Here is a 24,765-nt window from a genome sequence, read left to right as displayed (position 1 = left end):
AAAAGAGGGGTTGGGAAAAAGATGCAGGGTTAAATAGCCCACCAGGTTCACATTGTGTCAACTTGATTTAATCTAAGGACAAAGAAGTGGAGTATCTCTGATGGCTTTCTTCTAGTCCCTTTAAAGCATCACTGGGGTTTGAACTCAGAACTTCACACTTCTTGATGGGGCAACTACACTCAAGGAAGCTTGAGACTGTCATAGGCACAGTATTATGCTATATATACAGAGTAGATAATACTAAGATGTTCAGATGGTGATGTCCATTTGCATGCACTCTTAATGTGGACCTAAAAAAAGAGAGATCAAGGTCCTTAAAATAGAAAGATCAGTTCCAGTTGTTTTCTACCATTCCAAACAGAACGACTGGTAGGGAGAGAATGGTAAATAATCGAGAATTCGTAGATGATGCTTTGAATGAAGTGTGAATTTCTGTGCTGGTTTAAAACAGGGTCTCAAGTATCACATGTTGCCCTCTACCTGGCTGGCCAGGATCACTTTGAGCTCAGATAAACCTCCTTTCACTTTGCAATAAATAGGCTTATAAGAGTGGCCTCCAAGTACTGTGCTGACAGCATTAGCCTTTCACAGTTGAGGTGTGTAGCCCACAACTATAGTTTTAGCCATGTTTTTCCATGTCTACCAGTTATTTCAGATTGTTGCTGTTATATGCCTGACAATCAGGGATGCAGAAAAATAACCTGATGCAGAGTAAGGACATGGTGATCACATGGTGATCTCATGGTGCCTCTTCCGTACGTTAAGGATGAGGTTTGTTAAAATTCCAATATTGCAGAAAGCTTTATATAGGGCCCATCACATTAAGGGTCACTATGCACTGTTCTATCTAAAATGGCCTAATCAGAACTGACTCCCATATAACACTTCCTGCAATCCTCATATGAGAAGCTTGAGCTTTTGGTTTTGAATTTTTCTTTTCTTGTTCTTTCTTATTTTTTGCTATATAAGTTGAGACAAAGATAGTTAAGGCCATGAATTTGTCCCCAAAATTTGAACTATGTATGTGATCAATCAATGTTAGTGTGTGCATTCTATAAAGTATTCATTTTTTACTATGATAGATGCTTTTGTGTTTGGTGTGGTGGCCATTTCCCAGTGTACAGGTGCAGGTACCTTGCTCTATCCACTTAATGATGTTTATAGCCTCATTTTAGACGTTTCTGTGCACCCCCTATATCTCTTGACTATTTTATTTTTCTGATAGAAGCTCATGGTATATCTTACTCAGTCCTGTGAGCAGTGCTCCTTTGTCGACATTGGTGCAGAGAGGAGAACCCCACCACCAGCATGAGGTTCCCTTCACTGGTGGCTCCAATATTGCACTTTCCTCTGCCAACTGGTCTCCACACTTTTCCTAGCACCTTAAAGACTTCAACTCTTTCTCCTAAGGAATTTTCTGGCAATTGTCGATTGCTAAGCACATGACTTCATGAGTGTTCCCCTAATACACACGCATGTTGTAACCTACCATGCAGACTATTTCTTGATGTGATATAAAGCACCTGTACAGAATGAGACAGGAGAACTTTTGACTGCATATTCAAGCTGGTGTGAAATCTCAGGAAGTTTTAATGGCTAACATTGGTGAATGAGGACAATTTGAGTTAGTGAGACATTTTGGGGCAAGATATGGAAGGAAACATTCATTTAGATGCATAGGAATTACTAAGGTTTTTTTATAATCAAGCCTTGAGGAAAATTTGGCTTTGGAAGCAGGAGATGCTCAGTGGCTCTGCCCCAGGAAATTCTCCTGGAAAGGGCACCTCAGCTTATGCTCAGTACAGGGAGAACATTAGCAGGGAGGGAAAGTCTGCTCCCCATGACATCAGCTGTCCCTTCTTGGACATTCTATTGTCTCCTAGAGAGTTCTGGCATCCTCTGTGATGTCACCAGTGTTGTAGTGACAACCAGTGCCCTAGTTTCTCTCAGTCTGAATCTGGCGGTTACACCCTAAGACATGTTTTCCCGTCTTCGCAAGCGTTTTGGGAGGGGGAACGTCGATTGTGGACAGACTAGAGTGAAGGAATCTGGCCTTTCGTCTCAAAGTAATGATGGACAGAGACAGCACTTCTGGGGAATGTTTAGTAAGTTCTGGGCAGTATATTTGGAGCTCCCTGTCAGGGGGGCTGCAGGCTTAGGCTGACCTTTCTAGCAATGGGCCACAGCAACTGGAGCATCTGAAAAGGAATTGAATTTCCATGAACATCACAATTCCTGAAAGTCAGGATTTCAGAACTTTAGTTTCCCCAACCCCACAGGGAGTATATGGTAAGGCCAATGCTATTATACTGTGAATTTCTGGCCTTTACTTTTACAGTGCATTTGTTAGGTTACATTGATATAATAACACGATCAGGAGTCATGGAGGGTCCACCTTTTCTGAGTTTAGACAGGGCAGCAATGTATTTCACTATCATTGCTTCTTTAAATACAGTGGACACCTGACAGTAAGAACAGGGAGAGATTGTGCTCCAGGCAATAACCTTATGTTCTTAGACCTTCTCTGATTTCTTCTAACTGGCAGGGTCATCATTAGCTTTATATATTAGAGGTTGTATGTTACACACATGTTTCTAAAATACCAAAACTGTTTGGAACATGTGGACCAAGATTCAGCCTGTAACCTATTGGAACTTCTGGGGCATTTGTTATTTCATATAGGGGAATTGATAAGTCTGTTGAACATGACCTCCCTGGAAATGTGTTTTAAATCCAAAGTTGTTAGCCTAGAGTATCAGGGTAGGACATCTGAGTGTCTCCAATCACTCAAGTTTTGTGAATGGTGAATTTATCATCTGAGTTCTGAAACCACAGGGGTGAGGGTCCTGAAACCAAGCTGTACCCTGGTCAGTTGATGTTAATCCTGGAGAAGCCATCTCCCTGGTACATGTAAGCACGTGATGTCCGGCATAGGGCACACCTGGCTGCTTACATCTCTTGGTCTCTATAGAGTAGTGGGAGAACTGAGATCCACTGAGGAGGCCTCTTCAGCATAGACCAAACTCCTTGCAGTGACACTGGGTTCCAGGCTTGTTCTCCTGTTTAGGCATCACTGTGGTCTATGTACACTCTATGCATTCTCCCCATGCAGGTTCACTTGTGTTCTTCTACCTACAGACGCTGGGAGAGAAACATCATCCCCTGGCACTGCCCTAAGCGAGAAGCAGGCCAAGAAGGAAAAGGAGAGGCTGATTAAAGAGCTGCAGCTCATTACCGAGGAGAGAAATGACCTGAGAGATCGCCTGAGGTTTCTGACAGAGAGATCCATGAGGAACATGTATGAATCGCTCCAAATGCTCTTGTTTCATTCCTGGGTCTGCAAGGTCACCTTCATCTTATCCTATTAAGGTTTTGGGTTCTAGAAAGCTGTGCCTCCCTAACCACCCTGTGCTAAACCTCACCTCCCATATAGAGGAGATTCAGAACCTGACCCTTCCTGAGGAGAGAGATGGACAGTGGACTCGTCTGCTTCCATTTATTGAAAAGCAGAATTTGTGGTCTGAATGAAGAATTCAGGGATAAAGTCAGGGAGAATGAGTTCCCAGTGTGCATTTGCAAAGCCCTTGACATCAGGTGGCTTTGCAAGATTGTAATTGCAGTGAGTTTATGGTGAGTCTCTGTACGTGCTAGGCAGGGGACTGAGTGCTGGAAGATACAGGCAGCAGCCTGAGGGGCCTGGTCCCAAACTGTTCATCTCAATGCTTGAATAGAAGTTGTCAGGCTCAGGCCTGTTTGTTATTGTCTGTGTGTCTGTGGGAGCCCCTCGGACACAGCAATGGTGCATGCATTTCTCCTGGTTCTCACAGTGCTCTCTGTTTCCATATTTGCTTTTCTCTTTCTCTAACTCTGTTTACATTTCTCTTTTTTTGTGGGTGTGTCTCAGTCTGTGAGTCTGTGTGTGCATACATCCAAATGCATATGCACAACTGTTATATGTTTATATTTCACTCCACACTTGGAATATAGGAGTCTATTTCTTAGCCTGAGTATTTACCTGTAACACATTCATGGTGAAGTGAATGCTTTGTTCTGGGAGCCCCACTGTCAACAGCACAGTTCTTTGCCTATGTGGCCACGATTGTCTGTTTATTTGTATTCCTTGTGCAGATTATAATTTTGTGTTGATATATGGTCTGTTATCGGGACAGGAGAAAAGAAATCACCGGTTTCTGGCTGTGTTGGGTGGGGGAGCATGGAGAGGTGTGGCCTAGGCTCTTGATAGCTCAACTGGCTTGACTGCAGATTGCCTCTTGATTGAACAAAGGGAGCCAGGGAAGCCTCCATCTGGATGCTGAGATTCTGGTGTCCTGGACGCAGAAAAACACGTTTCTGAAGCTGAAGAAGATCCAATATGTAGAATTCAGAAGGTGTCCTTCCAGGGCTGGGGTAGTACAGGACCCACCCTGAGTTCATATATTCCTAAATGCCGATGTTCATTGTATTCTATCATTTGGGGCCAGGCCACACTTCAGGCCAAATCCATATTATGAAGACCTGGAGAGAATGGAGGAGGCGGTCATGTCAATTCTGCACAACTTAGAGATGGAGAACACTGTGATCCATGAGAACAGCCATAAGCTGAAGAAGGAGATTACCTTCTCTAGGTAAGTCCTGGTCAGAAAGCCTATCACCTGTGGAATGGCCATTTCTGACTTTCTTTGTTCTGGACTGGACGGTCTTCAGCTATGATTCTATCTCTTGTGCTGTTTACACATCAGTGTGCCAGGGTCATTAGGACTCAGCTTTCAGTTCCATAAAAGACTGTTCCTCATCCCAGGATTGTCTAGGCATCTGCAGAAGGCTCTAGATAGAACAGCACTGATTGAAGTCAGCAGAAGATTATTAGGCTGACCTGGACCTCTCGTGTCATGCCAGGTTTTACAAAACTCAGTGCATGGACCACATGGTTAGCATGACCTTCCCTTGGTTCTACTGACCTCTTTTGCGGGTGTTTGCCAACTACTAATTGATGTTGCCCTCATGCATTGGGCTTTCATGGATAGATGAAGATCCATGTTCTTTTTGAGAGATGTGGACTCTAATTGGTGCTCCGGCCAAACAAACAATTTATTCTTCCCCGAATTAACTCTTTGTGTTTTGTGCAGGAGCATTATATGTATCAAGATGTATTTTATTAAGTCTTCATGGGTACCTGGGACCTGGTAGACTTAGTGGGACTTGGGAATAGGAATGGGAGAAAGGGGCAGCATGATCTTACTATGCAGACTGTATTTCCAGAAACCTGCTCAGCCAGCTCCTGATGGAAAACACATGTAGGAAGAAGTTGGTCCCACTGAAGCAGGAGAGCAAGGAGAGACATCTTGAGTGTGCACTGAACCAGAAATATTTGGTTGACTTCAGCAAGAAAGATAAAGACCAGCAACGTCCAGACCCAGCATCATCTGGTAGGGACGAGTAGCTGTGTTAGCTTAACAATATCTGATAAAATTTGCCAATTTGATACATCTGTGCTTTTTCCTACCACCTTACTAATTTACACTCACAACCAGCCAACCACCTCATGTATGGAATTGTTCATTGCTCTGCCTATGCACAAGTATTCTGGGAAGCCAACCACTTTTCAGAAACTGAATTATTTTGCAAGTATATTTTGCTGCTCTTTTTGAAGCTGCATTATAGAAATGGTGACAGATCAATAACATATCACATTATTGCACATGCACGTGATAGATTGGATGCTATGTAGAGTTTTGAACATGTTCTTGGTTCTTGACAAATGACAAGTGGTCATGTGACTTCTTGTGTAGGAAGCACCTTTCTGGGATAAGAACTAAGTGCAAATGTCAAATTAGTACTTGTCATTGGCTTTAACCTTGGTGACATATGGACATCTCCTTTCTTCCTGCAACCCGATGAGGTCTTTTCCCTTTGCCCTGTTCTTGGTTTGCACTGGTATAAGTCTGGGTCCCATATTGGCAGCCCACATTACTGTGAGGGTTGCTGGAGATTTTGCCCTGCCCACAGAGTTAGCAACAATGATATCAGTTAAAAGGTCCATGTTAATTGTCCAATAGAACTGAGGTGGTAGAAGGCAGCATTCTGACAGCTGGCTTGCGTTTCACCACCAAATCAGTGTCTGAAAAACTGCCTTCCTCTCCCAGGTCTCAGAAAGTGCAAGAGAGATGGAATTGGACACACGCCAGTAAGAGAGCTTCCTGAGGAATAAGTTGCTTTCTCAGGAGTCCCTGATGACAAACATCGTGAACGGTAACAACATTTTTTGGATGAGTATTCTTCCTCAGAGTTAATTTGTCATTTCTTAGAGACACCAAATTTATATAACACTAAGCCAGCCTGACTGATTGAGGTCTTACTCACTTTCTTCTTCAGAAAACAGCACTTGAGAAACAACTTGGGGGACCACCTTTCATTATGTGTGCTAGAGGAGAAACAGCAATACATCTGTGCTTCTAAATGTTCGTTAAGAATATGCTTTTAGAAATTTTTTTGTTATGATTTTAATTGAAGTTTTCTTTTTGTTGTTTCATATTTATATGTTCTTGTTACTATTTTTACTTTCAAACATTTTTAAATATTTTTATTCATTTTAATCCTGTTTTGTTGTAAAAATGTATTTGTTATGAATAAAAATTGAATTCTATCTCTTGACTCTTAAGACCATCATTCTTACTCAAGGGTTCTGTCCCTTCCTGTGGACCTAGAACTGACAGCTACAGATGGATCTCTGCATGTTCCATGGAGCCTGAGCTAATAAGAGAATTCAAAGTCACCAAGGGATACCCAGTGTGACAGTGTCTTTTGTGTGGATAATGTGGCTGTGTCTTGGACACACACATTGTGATGTAATCAATGACACACTTTACCCAATTGTTAGGGTCCATGTGGTTCCTCTGAGAGAGCAGCAGTTTCTTTACCCTGTGAGTCATCACCACAGCTCCTGCAGGTGGCTTTTGTTATTCCACATGAGGTGCTGTATTAGGTGGACAGGATCACCTCCAATTAAATAGAGAGATCTCAGGAGATGTGTGTTCACAGGGAACTTACTGAGCTGTGCATGCTCAACGTGTTAGGTTGTCAGGCATCCCTACAGGGCTCTGGTGTCCCCACTGCTCAGTGTGGGTCAGGATCATCCTCCAGCATCACTTAGTTTCCTTATTAGAGCAGATCTTTCACCTGTTATCTATGATGACCACATGTATTCTGCACATCTGATAAAATACAGAACTGAAACTAGCTTCATGTAGGCCAGCTTGGCATAATCAGTTTTTTGATTGTTAACAAGAAAATTATTTTAATCTGAGCCATTTAGGGAGGATCCTCCAGAGCATCCATAGTGAATGTAGCCTGCAGCTATGAACACAGGTTTCTTTTGGAGAGGAGGCCTGTGCAAGCCCAGAACCTAGGTGGGACAGTTCAAGCTACCCTTTTTCCATGGCCAATCTGGGATCGTATTGGGAATGTATTTTTTCCAGGTGATTGATTTCCAATATGGAATTGAACTAACTTACTGAGAGTGGAGGTGACTCAGAGAGTTAAAGTACACAAGCACCAATCCAGAATGTCCACAAAAGCTTGCTGTCACCCCAGGGCTTTTAAAAGCTCAGCAGCTAGAGAAGAAATGTAGTATTTGGTTATTCTCATGCTTGGGTCTAGTCATTCATTATAAGCTGACCATGACACAAAAAGAGTCATCTGTGTCACAATAGAAGCTAGTTGTAACTAGATTCACACCACACTATCACATTACTACCGTATTTGAGGTTCTCCATTACTATCTAAGACCCTGGAAGAGGCCTGGGTCTTGCTACACAAACTCATGATTTATGTCTTCATGACACTGTGTGCTTTGTTCTGTTAATGCTACCATTGGCATACAATACCTTGGATACTTTGTGCTGACATCTGTGACATGAGACAATAGTTCATGTCATCCTAACCTGAATAAACTGTCCTTAGAGTACAGTGTAGTGGGAGGGGCCTTCTTTTCCTGTGAGATAGCAAAACATTACCACTCTTCAGTCAAGTCTGTCAGCCATTGTCCAGTGCCTGTCTTGAGATGTCCACCTTTTCAGCTGAGAGTCTTCATCCAGGCTGCTCTGTAATTCTGTAGAAGATTAATAGGGTTCCAGCCCTAGGATTTAATTCAGTGTGACTGCACTTGCCGAACATGCTCAAAGCCCTGTGTTCCTCCCTAGCCCTCTGTGCTTTAGAGAAAGAAAATAAAGAACCACATTGCACTTGAAGTTTCTCCTCCAACAAAAGGAGAGCCTGCACAGGGCCTTTAAATAACTCTAAGCCCCAGCTTTCCCACAGCTCCCTCCATCAATTCCATTATTGGTGTGTTTTCATTACTTCTCACTTTCTTCTGTATGTGCAAAGAATGTGCACCATGTCAGTAAAGTGTGTGTGTGTGTGTGTGTGTGTGTGTGTGTGTGTGTGTGTGTGTGTGTAGTCCCTAATGAAAACTGTCGAGGTGCATGCAGACTCATGCTACTGCTGTCCCATGGCACCTTGCAGGGAACACTGAATTGGTGGGCTACTTTAATACAGCCTAAACCAGGCTATGCATGGTTTTCAGTAAGATTTGACATCATTACCACTACAGAGAGCAGAAACAGCTCAGAAGTTACATGTTGCTGTTAACAAGATGAGGCCAAACCTCATCCCATAGAATGTCAGGTACGATTTGATGGCAGGAAATTAATTCAGGGCTCAAATCAAATCAGTCAATTACAAATAAAGTGAAAAATACAAAGAGTCAAGAGAATCAAGTACTGTGTGTTGGGTTTTTTGTTTGTTTTATTTTTTTTTGTTTCTTTTTTTGTATTTTTGTTGAGAAGATCAACCAGAGAGGCAACCCCTTCCTCAAACAAACTGCACACCAGAAACAATACCTAAATTGACACAATTAGAAATGAAAGGGGGATCTAACAATAGACAATGAACAAATTCAACAACCATTAGGTCTTACCTCAGAGGCCTTTACTCCAGAAAACTGAAAATCTATTTGATATTGGTATTTTCTAGACAGATAACAATTACCAACATAAACACAGATCTGGGAAGGTACATGGATAATTCTCAGAAGAAAATAGATACAGTCAGTATAGTTTGCCCCTCCAAAAATTAAAAAGCGAAATCTCAGGCCATATGGCTTTAATGCAGAATCCTATCAGACTTTTAATGAAGACCTAATAACAGTAGTGCTTCAATTATTCCACTATATTGAAAGAGAAGGAACAATGTCAAACTCCTTCTCTGAGGCCATAATCAACCTGGTGTCTAAACCAGACAAGGAGCTCCCTACAGAGAGTGTAAGCCAGCCAGGGTGCCAGGGTGAGTGCTCATGGTGGGAGAGACTAGGAGAGGTGCTGTGGCCTTGGTGTGTACAGGCTTAGGGCTGGGGCAGGGTGCCTGGTGAGTGTCTGTGGCCACTTGAGCTGGGTCCCAGTGGGTGCCCAGGGAGGTCACAGGCCAGTTGTGCATCTTCTACCTGTCTGCGGGGCTTCTGGCCCAGCCAAGCACAGCCTTCATCCTGGACATCCACAAGGACAATGAAATCAGGAAATGGGGGGATCCCCTGAGACTCTCTGGCTTCTTTCGCCCTCCACTTGCAGTTGCAGCCAGAGGAAAAGCAGCTGTGAGTTCCCCAACTCTTCCCTACCACTCAGGTCTCCATGCTTTCCCACTCCAGAGAGAAGGAGGGCAGGGCGAGCTCTGCTGCTGCCTGTTCCATGCACCCAAAGCCTATCTTGTGGCTGGAGGTCACTGCTTGCCCCTGACCCTGCCCCTGACCATGAACTTGCCCCTCCCCCTACTCCTGACCCTGCCCCTGCCCTAGGCACCTAGGGGAAGTGAGGAGAGCCTGAGGGACAGACCCCAGGTCAGGACCCCCAGAGGCTTGTGTCTCCCTTTTCCTAGAAGTGTTATCCTCAATTCTCCACACTGGGTTTCATTTGCCAGGAACTGGTAGCTGGAGGGCTTTGCTGAGCCTGGGGTAGTGGTGGTACTTATGATTGAGGGAAGTCTTTCAGGGAGATGGAGGCCTTTCTCAAACTCTCTGAAATCAGTTACCCTCCCTGGTTTGAGAGCCCTGGGAAAGTTGGGAAGCCACTTTTCCCTGTCTTGTGTGACTTTACCTGCAGGGTGGGCTCTCCTGCAGGAGACACTTTCACAGGCTTCTTTAAAAGCACCTTTTCCTCAGATCCAGATCAGCTGTGAAAACAGGCTTCTCCATGTCAGGGTGAGAGCTCCCCCTCCCAGCTCAGAGCTACAACTCCTTAGGATCCTCCAGTCACAATGCTGGGTGGGTCCCATGGAGGAGTTAGAGCAAAGTGCCCCTTCTGAGAGTTGACTTCTGAGAAGAACAGACCTGAGAGAACAAAGTGCATCCCAGGGGAGAAAAGAGGCCTGAATGATTTTAAATTGGAGAAAAACCCCATATCCACCATCTAACAACCTTAGGGTTTGTGCATGTGTGGACTTCAGAACCTTAAGGTCAGATTTTCTGATAACAGCTGCTAGGTGAAGCTGAAGTCTACTGTGGGTGGGATTGTCCCAGGCAGGGAGGGGATCTGACTCTGCAGGCCTGGCCAGCTTCTTCATTCTCCTGAAACTAAGTGTTGGTCAGCTGTAAATCTGAAGTGAGAGTTGGTTTTTGTCAACTCAAATGGATGACATTTCAAGTCTCACACATTATGGGAGAGAGACACATATACCCACGGGTGATTTGAACTTACTTCTGTAGAAGTGACTGGGAGCCAACAGAGGGAAAACATTCTCACCTTTAGGATTCTGTCTGTATCAGAGACTACAGGGACTGGCTTCCTGGACAGACATGGCCAAGCAGACACACCGTGTAATGGGGAAAAACTGAGGTAAGAAATGTCCTGGGGACAGTGATTTCAGATTGTGCCTTTACCCAGGAATCTCTGTTGCCATTAAGGCAAGCGGCCTTGGGCCTGCTAACTTGTCACTATGTCAGGGTGTCTCTGCTCTTACACCTGCATCAGGACCGTCTTAGATGAAGGCTTCTCTTTAAAAAAAAATGTATATAATGCAATGTTTCTCAAACTCTGGGCTACGACCACTCACAAAGAATGTATATCAGATACCTTGCACATTATGACTTATAAGAGTAGCAATATTAGTTATGAAGTAGTACTGAAATAATTTTATGGTGGGAGTCATCACAGCATGAAGCACTGTATTACAGGTGTGCAGCACTAGGAGTGTTGAGAAGCACGGCCATAGAATCTGACAGATGGGAGCAGACCAGAAAATATTCCTCCATTCACATAACAATTAAAACCCTAAATGCTCAGATCAAGAAAGAATATTAAAAGGGGTAAGGTATAAATATGCAGTAACAAATGAATTCAGACCTATCTGAATTACACCAGACTTCTCTCTCTTTTTTTTTTTTTTTTTTTTTTTTATTAACTTGAGTATTTCTTATATACATTTCGAGTGTTATTCCCTTTCCCGGTTTCCGGGCAAACATCCTCCTCCCTCCTCCCATTCTTTATGGGTGTTCCCCTCCCCATCTTCCTCCCCTTGCCGCCCTCCCCCCAACAATCTAGTTCACTGGGGGTTCAGTCTTAGCAGGACCCAGGGCTACCCCTTCCACTGGTGCTCTTACTAGGATATTCATTGCTACCTATGAAGTCAGAGTCCAGGGTCAGTCCTTGTATACTCTTTAGGTAGTGGCTTAGTCCCTGGAAGCTCTGGTTGCTTGGCATTCTTGTTCATAAGGGGTCTCGAGCCCCTTCAAGCTCTTCCAGTTCTTTCTCTGATTCCTTCAACGGGGGTCCTATTCTCAATTCAGTGGTTGCTGCTGGCATCCGCCTCTGTGTTTGCTGTATTCTGGCTGTGTCTCTCGGGAAAGATCTACATCCCGCTCCTGTCGGCCTGCACTTCTTTGCTTCATCCATCTTGTCTAATTGGATGGCTGTATATGTATGGGCCACATGTGGGGCAGGCTCTGAATGGGTGTTCCTTCTGTCTCTGTTTTAATCTTTGCCTCTCTATTCCCTGCCAAGGGTATTCTTGTTCCCCTTTTAAAGAAGGAGTGAAGCATTCACATTTTGATCATCTGTCTTGAGTTTCATTTGCTCTAGGCATCTAGGGTAATTCAAGCATTTGGGCTAATAGCCACTTATCAATGAGTGCATACCATGTATGTCTTTCTGTGATTGGGTTAGCTTACTCAGGATGATATTTTCCAGTTCCAACCATTTGCCTACGAATTTCATAAAGCCGTTGTTTTTGATAGCTGAGTAATATTCCATTGTGTAGATGTACCACATTTTCTGTATCCATTCCTCTGTTGAAGGGCATCTGGGTTCTTTCCAGCTTCTGGCTATTATAAATAAGGCTGCGATGAACATAGTGGAGCACGTGTCTTTTTTATATGTTGGGGCGTCTTTTGGGTGTATGCCCAAGAGAGGTATAGCTGGATCCTCAGGTAGTTCAATGTCCAATTTTCTGAGAAACCTCCAACTGATTTCCAGAATGGTTGTACCAGTCTGCCTCCCACCAACAATGGAGGAGTGTTCCTCTTTCTCTGCATCCTCGCCAGCATCTGCTGTCACCTGAGTTTTTGATCTTACCCATTCTCACTGGTGTGAGGTGAAATCTCAGGGTTGTTTTGATTTGCATTTCCCTTATGACTAAAGATGTTGAACATTTCTTTAGGTTTTTCTCAGCCATTCAGTATTCCTCAGCTGTGAATTCTTTGTTTAGCTCTGAACCCCATTTTTTAATAGGGTTATTTGTCTCCCTGCGGTCTAACTTCTTGAGTTCTTTGTATATTTTGGATATAAGGCCTCTATCTGTTGTAGGATTGGTAAAGATCTTTTCCCAATCTGTTGGTTGCCGTTTTGTCCTAACCACAGTGTCCTTTGTCTTACAGAAGCTTTGCAGTTTTATGAGATCCCATTTATTGATTATTGATCTTAGAGCATAAGCCATTGGTGTTTTGTTCAGGAAATTTTTTCCAGTGCCCATGTGTTCCAGATGCTTCCCTAGTTTTTCTTCTATTAGTTTCAGTGTATCTGGTTTGATGTGGAGGTCCTTGATCCACTTGGACTTAAGCTTTGTACAGGGTGATAAGCATGGATCGATCTGCATTCTTCTACATGTTGACCTCCAGTTGAACCACCACCATTTGCTAAAAATGCTATCTTTTTTCCATTTGATGGTTTTGGCTCCTTTGTCAAAAATCAAAGTGCCCATAAGTGTGTGGTTCATTTCTGGGTCTTCAATTCTGTTCCATTGTTCTATCTGTCTGTCTCTGTAACAATACCATGCAGTTTTTATCACTATTGCTCTGTAATACTGCTTGAGTTCAGGGATAGTGATTCCCCCTGAAGTCCTTTTATTGTTGAGGATAGTTTTAGCTATCCTGGGTATTTGCTATTCCAGATGAATTTGCAAATTGTTCTGTCTAACTCTTTGAAGAATTGGATTGGTATTTTGATGTGGATTGCATTGAATCTGTAGATCGCTTTTGGTAAAATGGCCATTTTTACTATATTAATCCTGCCAATCCATGTGCATGGGAGATCTTTCCATCTTCTGAGGATTTCTTCAATTTCTTTCTTCAGAGTCTTGAAGTTCTTATTGTACAAATCTTTTACTTGCTTGGTTAAAGTCACACCGAGGTACTTTATATTATTTTGGTCTATTATGAAGGGTGTCGTTTCCCTAATTTCTTTCTCGGCTTGTTTCTCTTTTGTGTAGAGGAAGGCTACTGATTTATTTGAGTTAATTTTATACCCAGCCACTTTGCTGAAGTTGTTTATCAGCTTTAGTAGTTCTCTGGTGGAACTTTTGGGATTACATAAATATACTATCATATCATCTGCAAATAGTGATATTTTGACTTCTTCTTTTCCGATCCGTATCCCCTTGACCTCCTTTTGTTGTCTGATTGCTCTGGCTAAAACTTCAAGAACTATATTGAATAAGTAGGGAGAGAGTGGGCAGCCTTGTCTAGTCCCTGATTTTAGTGGGATTGCTTCAAGTTTCTCTCCATTTAGTTTAATGTTAACAACTGGTTTGCTGTATATGGCTTTTACTATGTTTAGGTATGGGCCTTGAATTCCTATTCTTTCCAGGACTTTTATCATGAAGGGGTGTTGAATTTTGTCAAATGCTTTCTCAGCATCTAATGAAATGATCATGTGGTTTTGTTCTTTCAGTTTGTTTATATAATGGATCATGTTGATGGTTTTCCGTATATTAAACCATCCCTGCATGCCTGGGATGAAGCCTACTTGATCATGGTGGATGATTGTTTTGATGTGCTCTTGGATTCAGTTTGCCAGAATTTTATTGAGTATTTTTGCGTCGATATTCATAAGGGAAATTGGTCTGAAGTTCTCTTTCTTTGTTGTGTCTTTGTGTGGTTTAGGTATAAGAGTAATTGTGGCTTCGTAGAAGGTATTCGGAAGTGATCCATCTGTTTCAATTTTGTGGAATAGTTTGGATAATATTGGTATGAGGTCTTCTATGAAGGTTTGATAGAATTCTGCACTAAACCCGTCTGGACCTGGGATCTTTTTGGTTGGGAGAACTTTAATGACTGCTTCTATTTCCTTAGGAGTTATGGGGTTGTTTAACTGGTTTATCTGTTCCTGATTTAACTTCGGTACCTGGTATCTGTCTAGGAAATTGTCCATTTCCTGTAGATTTTCAAGTTTTGTTGAATATAGGTTTTTATAGTAAGATCTGATGATTTTTTGAATTTCCTCTGAATCTGTTGTTATGTCTCCCTTTTCATTTCTGATTTTGTTAATTTGGATGCATTCTCTGTGTCCTCTCGTTAGTCTGGCTAAGGGTTTATCTATCTTTTTGATTTTCTCAAAGAACCAACTTTTGGTTCTGTTGATTCTTTCTATGGTCCTTTTTGTTTCTACTTGGCTGATTTCTGCTCTGAGTTTGATTATTTCCTGCCTTCTACTCCTCCTGGGTGTATTTGCTTCTTTTTGTTCTAGAGCTTTTAGGTGTGCTGTCAAGCTGCTGACATATGCTCTTTCCTGTTTCTTTCTGCAGGCACCCAGCGCTATGAGTTTTCCTCTTAGCACAGCTTTCATATTTCCCATAAGTTTGGGTATGTTGTACCTTCATTTACACTAAATTCTAAAAAAGTTTTTAATTTCTTTCTTTATTTCTTCCTTGACCAGGTTATCATTGAGTAGAGCATTGTTCAATTTCCACGTATATGTGGGCATTCTTCCTTGATTGTTATTGAAGAACAGTTTTAGGCCGTGGTGGTCCGATAGCACGCATGGGATTATTTCTATCTTTCTGTACCTGTTGAGGCCCGTTTTTTGACCAATTATATGGTCAATTTTGGAGAAAGTACCATGAGGAGCTGAGAAGAAGGTATATCCTTTTGCTTTAGGATAGAATGTTCTATAAATATCCGTTAAGTCCATTTGGCTCATGACTTCTCTTAGTCTGTCTACATCTCTGTTTAATTTCTGTTTCCATGATCTGTCCATTGATGAGAGTGGGGTGTTGAAATCTCCCACTATTATTGTGTGAGGTGCAATGTGTGTTTTGAGCTTTAGTAAGGTTTGTTTTACATATGTAGGTGCCCTTGTATTTGGGGCATAGATATTTAGGATTGAGAGTTCATCTTGGTGGATTTTTCCTTTGATGAATATGAAGTGTCCTTCCTTATATTTTTTGATGACTTTTAATTGAAAATTGATTTTATTTGATATTAGAATGGCTACTCCAGCTTGCTTCTTCTGACCATTTGCTTGGAAAATTGTTTTCCAGCCTTTCACTCTGAGGTAATGTCTGTCTTTGTCTCTGAGGTGTGTTTCCTGTAGGCAGCAGAATGCAGGGTCCTCGTTGCGTATCCAGTTTGTTAATCTATGTCTTTTTATTGGGGAGTTGAGGCCATTGATGTTGAGAGATATTAAGGAATAGTGATTATTGCTTCCCGTTATATTCATATTTGGATGTGAGGTTATGTTTGTGTGCTTTCATTCTCTTTGTTTGTTGCCAAGACAATTAGTTTCTTGCTTATTCTAGGGTATAGCTTGCCTCCTTATGTTGGGCTTTACCATTTATTATCCTTTGTAGTGCTGGATTTGTAGAAAGATATTGTGTAAATTCGGTTTTGTCATGGAATATCTTGGTTTCTACATCTATGTTAATTGAGAGTTTTGCAGGATACAGTAACCTGGGCTGGCATTTGTGTTCTCTTAGGGTCTGTATGACATCAGTCCAGGATCTTCTGGCCTTCATAGTTTCTGGCGAGAAGTCTGGTGTGATTCTCATAGGTCTGCCTTTATATGTTACTTGACCTTTTTCCCTTACTGCTTTTAATATTCTTTCTTTATTTTGTGCATTTGGTGTTTTGACTATTATGTGACGGGAGGTGTTTCTTTTCTGGTCCAATCTATTTGGAGTTCTGTAGGCTTCTTGTATCCCTATGGGTGTCTCTTTTTTTAGGTTAGGGAAGTTTTCTTCTATGATTTTGTTGAAGATATTTACTGGTCCTTTGAGCTGGGAGTATTCACTCTCTTCTATACCTATTATCCTTAGGTTTGATCTTCTCATTGAGTCCTGGATTTCCTGTATGTTTTGGACCAGTAGCTTTTTCCGCTTTACATTATCTTTGACAGTTGAGTCAATTATTTCTAAAAATATGGAACGCTTCACGAATTTGCGTGTCATCCTTGCGCAGGGGCCATGCTAATCTTCTCTGTATCGTTCCAATTTTATTATATGTGCTGCCGAAGCGAGCACCAGGATAGACATTCTTTATCAGCAGGTCTCAGGGTAGAACTGGATATGTGACCCTGTTCTACAGCACTGTCCAGAGTGGTAAATGCAGCTTCTGAAGAGGAATGCAGGCCTGGCCTCTAGACCTCCACCTTCCAGGCCTGTCTGGAGAGCCTGATGCCCTGGCAAAAGAGACTCCTTCTCTCCAGAGGAGCACTGCAGTCAAATGACATATCAGTGATGAAAACTATCAGTCCCCAAAGGCATGCCACTGAGCAGAGATAGCCTCAGTCATGCACCTCTGCCCATCCCCAGTTCCTCGTGTCAATAACTCAACCCTTTCATGAACTAGATGGCAATACTTGAGGCAGGATGATCAGTAGTTTACTGGCCAATCTGGGCTCTATGAGACGCTCTCCCTGAAATCAGAGCCAGCAGGAAATTCAGTATGAAAGATCGTTGTAGCCAAGCTCAACAACCCGGTTCAGAGCCTGGGACCCCACACGGTAGGATAAAGTGACTCCCATGCTTTTTCCTCTACCTTCAACACTCATGCTTTGGAATGCACACCCCTACAATGAGATCAATACACATGGAATAAAAATTAAACAGAAAAATTAATGAAGACAATGCAGACAATGTTTTAAAGATCCTGGGAGTCCTCACTCTGCACTTCCCTTTCCTTTGCCTTGGGAACATCACCTGCACCAGAGGCTGAGACTTCCTGAAAGAGAGAGAGGAGAGATGCACTGTTCATTCCGCTGGAGCTGTGCAAAGACCAGAGCCACCTGTCTTTTCCTGATAGTGGGAGCTGGGCCCAAGTGTGGGCTGCTCCTACTAGAGGAACCACAAGAAGAGGACCACCTTCCTCAAACCTTCCTGGAAGTCAGAGTACGGGCTATGGACTTCCCTCAATCCTCAGAGGACTCTCTTTCAGCGATGGCTCAGAGCCTCTTAGGACAGAGAGGGACCAGAGCTTCCCCCCAAAGCAAGATTCCGGTCTTATCTGACAGGTATGAGGGCTTAGGGATGGGACAGTGGATGTGACAAGTTTACATGTAGCACAGGGGCTAGGTTAATAAAGAAATCAAAGAGGAAAGAAACCTGGAAGATTCCTCATCTGTTCTTTTTTGCTCTATTCGTAGGGATGAGGTGGCAGTGTGGGGTAGAGGACTAGGACACAGCACAGCCTTCTCTGCTCATGGTGAACTTTCTAGGCTGCCTGGTCACTGTGACCAGCATCTTTTCAACTGTGCCATTCTACTACCAAGGCTGACACAACTGGTGCACCATGTAGCAATAGGACTGTACTGACTTAGGCACATTTGGAATCACACAATGATCATGTGTCACAGATGGGTTTCTTTTTTTAGAAAAGGATTAAAACAAAAACTATTTATTTTGTCCATATGAGTGAGTACACTGTCCCTGTTTTCAGACACAACAGTAGAGGGTAGAAGATGAGATTAGAAATGGTTATATGACACAGTGTGGTTGCTGGGAATTGAACTCAGATCCTCTGGAAGAGCAGTCAGTGGTCTTAACCACTGAGCCATCCCTCCAGCCCCAGTATATTGTATTTTCAATGTTGTTTGTTTTATATCTTTACTCACGTATGTCTGTATGGCGTTCTGTGAGTACAGGTACTCATGTGCTTGTGTAAAGGTCAGGGACAACCTGAGCACAGATCCTCACCTTCTACCTCTCGTCCATGGCTGTGTATGCTAGGCTAGCCCTTCCCTCTAATCCTAGAGACTGTCCACTTTAGGCTCCTATCTCCCTGTGGGAAGGGCTGGATGACAGACTCTACTGCATCCAGGTTTATGTGGCTTCTAGGGACCTAAACTGTTGTTGGGCTTGTTCAGATGAAAATAAACACCATTTCACAGCCCTGGCTGGGCCAGGCAGCGCACGGGTCTTTGCTGCTCTTGCAGAAGACTTGAGTTCAGTCTCCAGCACCCGGGTCAGGTGGCTCACAACCACCTGAGACTCCAGGTCCAGGGACTTCCAAGCTCTTCTGGATAAACCTACATGGCAAAAGCAGGGCTGGGAGCTGGAGGCTTCTGGTGTTGGCTTCTCCATGCAGTAGGGGGCAAATCATGGGCATGTGAGGTAACATGGAACCCTGTAATTCTACAAAGTCCAGAAGCTCCTGATTTCCCTCATGGTGCCCTAGAGCCTGTCCACCACACATGGAGGCTTCAGGAACATGGCCTTTTCCTGACCTGTGTGGACTCTGCATCCTCACTCTCTACCCCCTGCTTTTCGGGGTTGGAAGTCTCAGGTGTAGGAGGCGCCTACCATAGGCCTCTTCTCTCAGCATTTCAGCATTTTACCCACTTGACCTTCACCGAGCATCCTTTGCTCTACACAGTTACCTCAGCCTGTGACCCTCATCCTCCAGACTCTTGTGAAGCAAACACCCATGGGTGTGCAGCTCTCATAGTTAGCCAGGCTAAAGGGTAAGGCAGCAAATCCTTCATGAACTCTACAGCTCCTGAGGCCTAGGAAAATGTCTATACCGGGGCTAAATTCATGCTGCCCTGTAAGACTACATTTTTCCTTTAAACAGAAGGATGTGTGGTGGTGGTGGCACAGGCCTTTGATCCTAACACTTGGGAGGCAGAGGCAGACAGATTTCTGAATTCAAGGCAGCTTCCTCTACAGAGCTAATTCCAGGTCAGCTACACAAAAAACAACACTGTCTCCAAGAGTAAAACAAAAAGAGAAAGAGAGAAAGAAAGAAAGAAGGAAAGAAAGAAAGAAAGAAAGAAAGAAAGAAGTGAAAGAAAGAAAGGAAGGAAGGATTCATGTTTTGTATACAATGAGATGCCTGCCTGTCTATACCTGAACCACCATGTTAACTATAACTCTTGTCACATCTGTATTAATTCAAATACTGAAGGCCAAATGGTTAAATCTTAATGACTATACAATTGGGGGGTGGTGCTGAAGAGATGGTTGGTTTAGTGGCTAAGAGCATAAGACCAAGGTTCAGTTCCCAGTGTCCACATGGTGGCTCCTATTAACCTGTAATTGCAATTCTAGGGAATCAGTCTGTACTTCACGGGCACCACACATACCACATGGTGCACAAGCATTTATTAGGTGAAACACTCAGGCCCATAAAAATAAGTAAATAAAATATATGGTTAACAGACACTGTGATTCAGGAAGTTCTTAGTGACTTTGGTTATCATTTCTCTCTCCCAGAGACCTGTCTTCCTCATGCTCAGCCTCCCTGGCTTCTAGGACATTTCCTAGCTCTATGGAGCATGAAGTACTCAACACCATAAGCCAAGCATTGCAAAGCCATCTGCACCTTCACTGCTACACCTTCTCCATGGCTGTGTCTAAAGGGAGAGACTTGGAATCTCACAGATGCAAGGCCAAACCTGTTGGGCTATGTGAGCCCAGCCACCCAATAGTCAGATCTACTCCTGTCCTTGGCTATGGCATGAGGCTCTTAAGACAAATTAATCTGAAGGATCTCAACAGCTATGCTGTTAGACCTCTCATTGCTCTGCCCGACCTACAAGCTCCTTTACTGGCTCAAATTCACACCTGAACTCCTCTCCTGCCTCAGCCACCATCAGCTCTTCTACTCCTCTCCACCTGTGCTCTGTATAATCCACACTAAGGTGGACGTTAACCTCTTGTGGACCTCCAGATGTATGCTTGTGATTACTCTTCATTGGCTGTTTTGTATAGGTAGGCAGGTTCTTCTAGTCTCATGCAGAACACTGCTCACACATTTTGGATCTTACAACACCCTCTTGATTGAGAATCCTGACTAATGACTGACTGAGCCTTCCATCCCTGAAGCCACCCTCTGTGTCCCAGTACCAGATGAGAATCCCCACCCTAACCCCTGGTGTCCACTTTCATCTCAGAAGCTAGACTCTGCACTGCCCATTACCTTTTGGTTCTCTGCCTCTAATTCTGTTAAATAGTTCCTCTCTTCTTTAAAACAAATTCATTTTGTTGTTTATTTTTTGAGACAGGGTTTCTCTGTTTGGCCCTGGCTATTCTGACAGGCTCTCTGTAGATCAGACTTGTCAGGAAACCAGATATCTGCCTGCCTCGGCCTCTTAAGCACTGGGATTACTGGATTGTGCCAGCATGTTTAATTAAAAATTAATTAGTGGCAGTGCATGTTGGCGCATGCCTTTAATTCCATCCGTTGGGAGGTAGAGGCATTGTGAGTTCCAGGACAGCCAGGGCTATAAATTAACACCTTGTCTCAAAGAAAACAAGCCAAAAATGAAACAAAAATGTTGCAATATGGTCTTAGGTATGTAACTGAGTCTGTTCTTGAACTCTGAATCCTCCCACTTTCACTCAGGTGCTAATCAGCAGGCTTCTGTCTTGACTTTCACTGAGCACTCAGGGCTGCCAGGACAGTTACCTCTCCCAGTGTAACTCCTGACTCTCTCATCAGCATCATCACAAAACTCCTGCTAAGAATTAAGGAAACCTGAATTCTAAGGAACAGTCGGAGCTCCAGTATTTCCAAAGCTCACTCTAATACAGATGGATCCTATGCTGCAGTAAAATGGTCACAGCTGGAGGTCTTAATTCCAGGACTTGGGACAGAGGGGTCGGAGGATCTTGAATTCAAGGTTATTTTTATGTTACAGTGTTGCTCAAAGCGAGTTGGGCTGCTACAAGATACCCTGTCTCAAAACTATACCAAACACAGCTAAAATGAAACAGAGGAGTTTGAGTGGGCACAGATGGGAAAGCTCAGCACTTTATGGCTAAGCCACCTGCTGCCAGCACCAAAGTCCATGCACAGCCCCAATTCTGAGCTGTGTCTGGGACCCCACTTAGGAGCACGCACCAAAGTAGCTCAGATCCAGGGCTTTTGGTCTAAGAGGAATTCAGGCAGTCACACTTTGGTTGCCAGTTCTCCAGCTCAACTGCCTGTCAGCCCAGGATCTGGTCTTAGTCATGGCTTGGCATCCCTAAATTCCTCCCAGCTGTGCTCTGAACTCACCCTGTGCCCCGTTCTGATGAATCTGCCATTCTCCATGGGAGTAGCCTCAAGAAGTCCCTCACATCTGAAGCACCACTCTGAGTACACTAAATACTGCAGGGAAGGGGCGTGGTCAGCAGAGCACCCACCCCTTTCAGCTGTAGAACATTTAGCTCTAGAGTGAGCACTGCTGTGCATTGTGGAACTTAAGCAGTATTCCAGCCTTGGCCTGGGAAGAGCCGTTGACACCCACACTTTCTGGGGTGACATTGTCTCCTGAGGATAGAGTCAAGTCAGGAGTGGCAACTGATGTTCACGAGAGACAAACTTTCTTCACCACCTGCCCATGCTGGCCCTAGGATCTGGGCTTTTTAGGTGACATGAGTGCTGAGCCGCCCAGGTAGATGGGTTTTCAGGGGTCAGGTGGTTATTGTCACCAAAGGTATCCACAAGGATAAGTCATACTGTACTAATTCCCATATTAGATCCCTTCTCATGGGTCACAGAGGTCGTGCTGGGTCCTAAATGTGGACCCAGGTTCCTGGCACTTTTGAAGAGACTGGTCAGGGCGCAGGCTTCAGGACATTTTGTTTGAATTATTTTGGGGGATTTTATTTTTACTGTTGGGGGCAAACCTAGGGCTGCCATGTGGTGGGAAAAGGCTTTGCCACAGCTGTAGATCATCCTTAATTATAAACTCCTAAATTCTCCCAATCCTGGAACTTTCTAGGTCCCTCACATGATGCAACCTTTGGGGGATTCCTCACATAGAATCATGGGGTGGATTGCATCCCAAAGAGAGACAGTGGGAAATGTTCCCCAGTGTCTGCCTGTGGCTGTGGTGATGAGAGTGGATGTAGTGACCAGTGGATGGCAGGGCCCATGTGAAACCCTTTTGGTTTCCACTTGAGTGGAATCTTCACCATGCCTTTTTTTTTTCTTGAAACACAGGTGGGCCTGGAACTTACAGTCTTCCATCACTCTGACTCAGTTTCCCATGACTGGGATCACAGGCTTAAATTACTATGCCCATCTTTCTTTTTTTGTATTTATAAATCTTCTAAAACCCAGAAGGATCTAGAATTTAAAATTTTGCGATCCAAGGCATTTCCAACAGGGGATTCTTGACCTAGGAGTGTCCAGACCAATGTTTATTGTGTGGCTACTTCATTCCTATAACAGCTTATTTTTGAAAAAGAGTTCCAAGGTGTGATGTCACTGGGCATCAGGCAGTGTCCCAAATAGCAGCACTGACTCAGGTTGTAATTTAGGCTGGAGAAACTTACTAGGACCCTTGTAATCCTAGCACCCTGGGGCCTCACATGTCCTTAGTCTGATCTAGTGATGAATCAACTGCTCTTGAGGGTGGATTGGAATTCTAGTCACTGTGAGGCAGGAGCATTAGTATCCTACAGCCACTCTGGGCTCCATAGGAAGACCCTGTTTCAATGGTAAAAGGGGTCACCTGCGAGTTCTTACTGTCTTCCCTGAGGCCTTCCTGCTGGAGTTAGAATAGCTGTCTCACCAAGTTGAAGTAGAGGGCAGAATGTTGGTGCCTTCTATAATGAGGACTAGTAACAGATAGTCTATGGAAATTCTAGAAAGTTCTACAGGTATTTATGTCCTGTGCATGGGAATTGCTGGCTTCCCTGTGTCCTTTGCCTTTAATTTGCAGTCCATGGGGCACCTGGGAATGTCCCCAAACCAGGCTGCACACAGGACTTGTCCCATGATTCTCACTTGCACCCAGTGCCTGCCTGATTGTCATAAGTCTGACAGAGCCACTGTATGCTCTCCTGACACCTGCAGAGAGCACTATATGCGATCCTACCATCCCCACACTGCCCATCAGTTTCTACAATGTCCCTATATGGCACTGAGATGATCTAAGCTGCTTCCGGCCTATGTGCTGCATCAGAATCTAACCATTCCTAATTTCCTCCTCTCTCACCCACACTAGAAGCCCTGTACCCACACTAGCCCCAGCTGGCCTGTTGCCTACTGACATCTCATGGACTCTGCCCCAATCCCCTGCCCTGCCCTGCCCTGCCCCGCCCTGCCCCACCCCAATGCCCTGCCCTGCCCTGCTGTGCCCTGCCCCAAACCCCTGCCCTGCCCCAATGCCCTGCCCTGCCCTGCCCCAATGCCCTGCCCTGCCCTGCCCCAATCCCCTGGCCTGCCCTGCCCTGCCCTGCCCTGCCCTCACTCAGCTGACAATGTGGACATCTCAGGACAGTCACTGGACAATGGCTGACACACTTGTCTGAAGACTGGAAATGTTTCTCGATCTTGGAGAGGAAAGAAGGACCCTCCAACTACACTGAACTCTAAGGAAGTTTATTGAGGTGAGGGATGACAGGGACTGTTTTGTCTCATGTCACACATGTCAGTAGAAAATATCCTAGGTATTGGATGGCGCTGTTAGCATTTACAGAACAAAGCACATAGTGTTGGGAAGGATAATAAATTATGAGTAGGATTAGAAAACCCCAAGCCTCTTCCAGGTTCTAGGAGAGCAAAAAATACCACCAAACACAGCATTAATGTGATAGGTTGGTTAAATCTAGTTACTAGATTCTAGTGTGATACCTATGACCCTTTGTGTGTCATGCTCAGCTTATAATGACTAGAGGACCTAAGGCTGAGAGTCACCAATGCCTCTCCCTTGCTTCTCCAGCTGCTGAGCATTGAAAAGCCCTAATGAGACAGCATCTGTTTGCAGGCATACTGGATTATTCTTCTTCACTTAATCTCTCCCAGTCACCTCCACTCTCAGTAAGTCAGTTTAATTCCATAAATTGGAAATGAGTCACGTGGAAAATATACTTTCTCAATAAAATCACAGATTTCAAGGTAAAAGGTGAAACATGAACTATCCCACCTAACTTCTGGGCTTGCACAGACCTGCTCTGGAAAAGAAACATGTGGTCACAGCTGCAGTCTGGATTCAATATGGATGCTCTTGAGGTCCTCCCTAAGCTGCATAGATTGAGATAATTATCTTGCTTTCTATCAAAAGAATTCATTATGCCAAGTTG

At 43.9% G+C, this 24,765-nt stretch overlaps 1 protein-coding gene, 1 long non-coding RNA gene and 1 other non-coding gene across 5 annotated transcripts in view; 2 read left to right on the top strand and 1 right to left on the bottom strand.

Moving 5' to 3' along the window:
• LOC147999107 (uncharacterized) overlaps nt 1-24,765 on the top strand; it is a 924,037-nt gene that overhangs the window by 569,628 nt on the left and 329,644 nt on the right. The gene's annotated exons all lie outside the window — the stretch shown is intronic.
• LOC147999122 (uncharacterized) lies at nt 4,274-5,440 on the top strand. Its single transcript, XR_015643706.1, has 2 exons — nt 4,274-4,625; nt 5,260-5,440. It is a non-coding gene; the product is annotated as an uncharacterized LOC147999122 (long non-coding RNA).
• LOC147999121 (U6 spliceosomal RNA) lies at nt 16,667-16,773 on the bottom strand. The gene has a single exon (XR_015644394.1). It is a non-coding gene; the product is annotated as a U6 spliceosomal RNA (small nuclear RNA).

The sequence above is a fragment of the Rattus norvegicus genome, chromosome 19 (genome assembly GCF_021556685.1).
Source record: "Rattus norvegicus strain SHRSP/BbbUtx chromosome 19, alternate assembly SHRSP_T2T, whole genome shotgun sequence".
NCBI lineage: Eukaryota > Metazoa > Chordata > Mammalia > Rodentia > Muridae > Rattus > Rattus norvegicus.
Note: the sequence above shows the minus strand (reverse complement) of the source record. Positions and strands in the feature narration are given on the sequence as shown.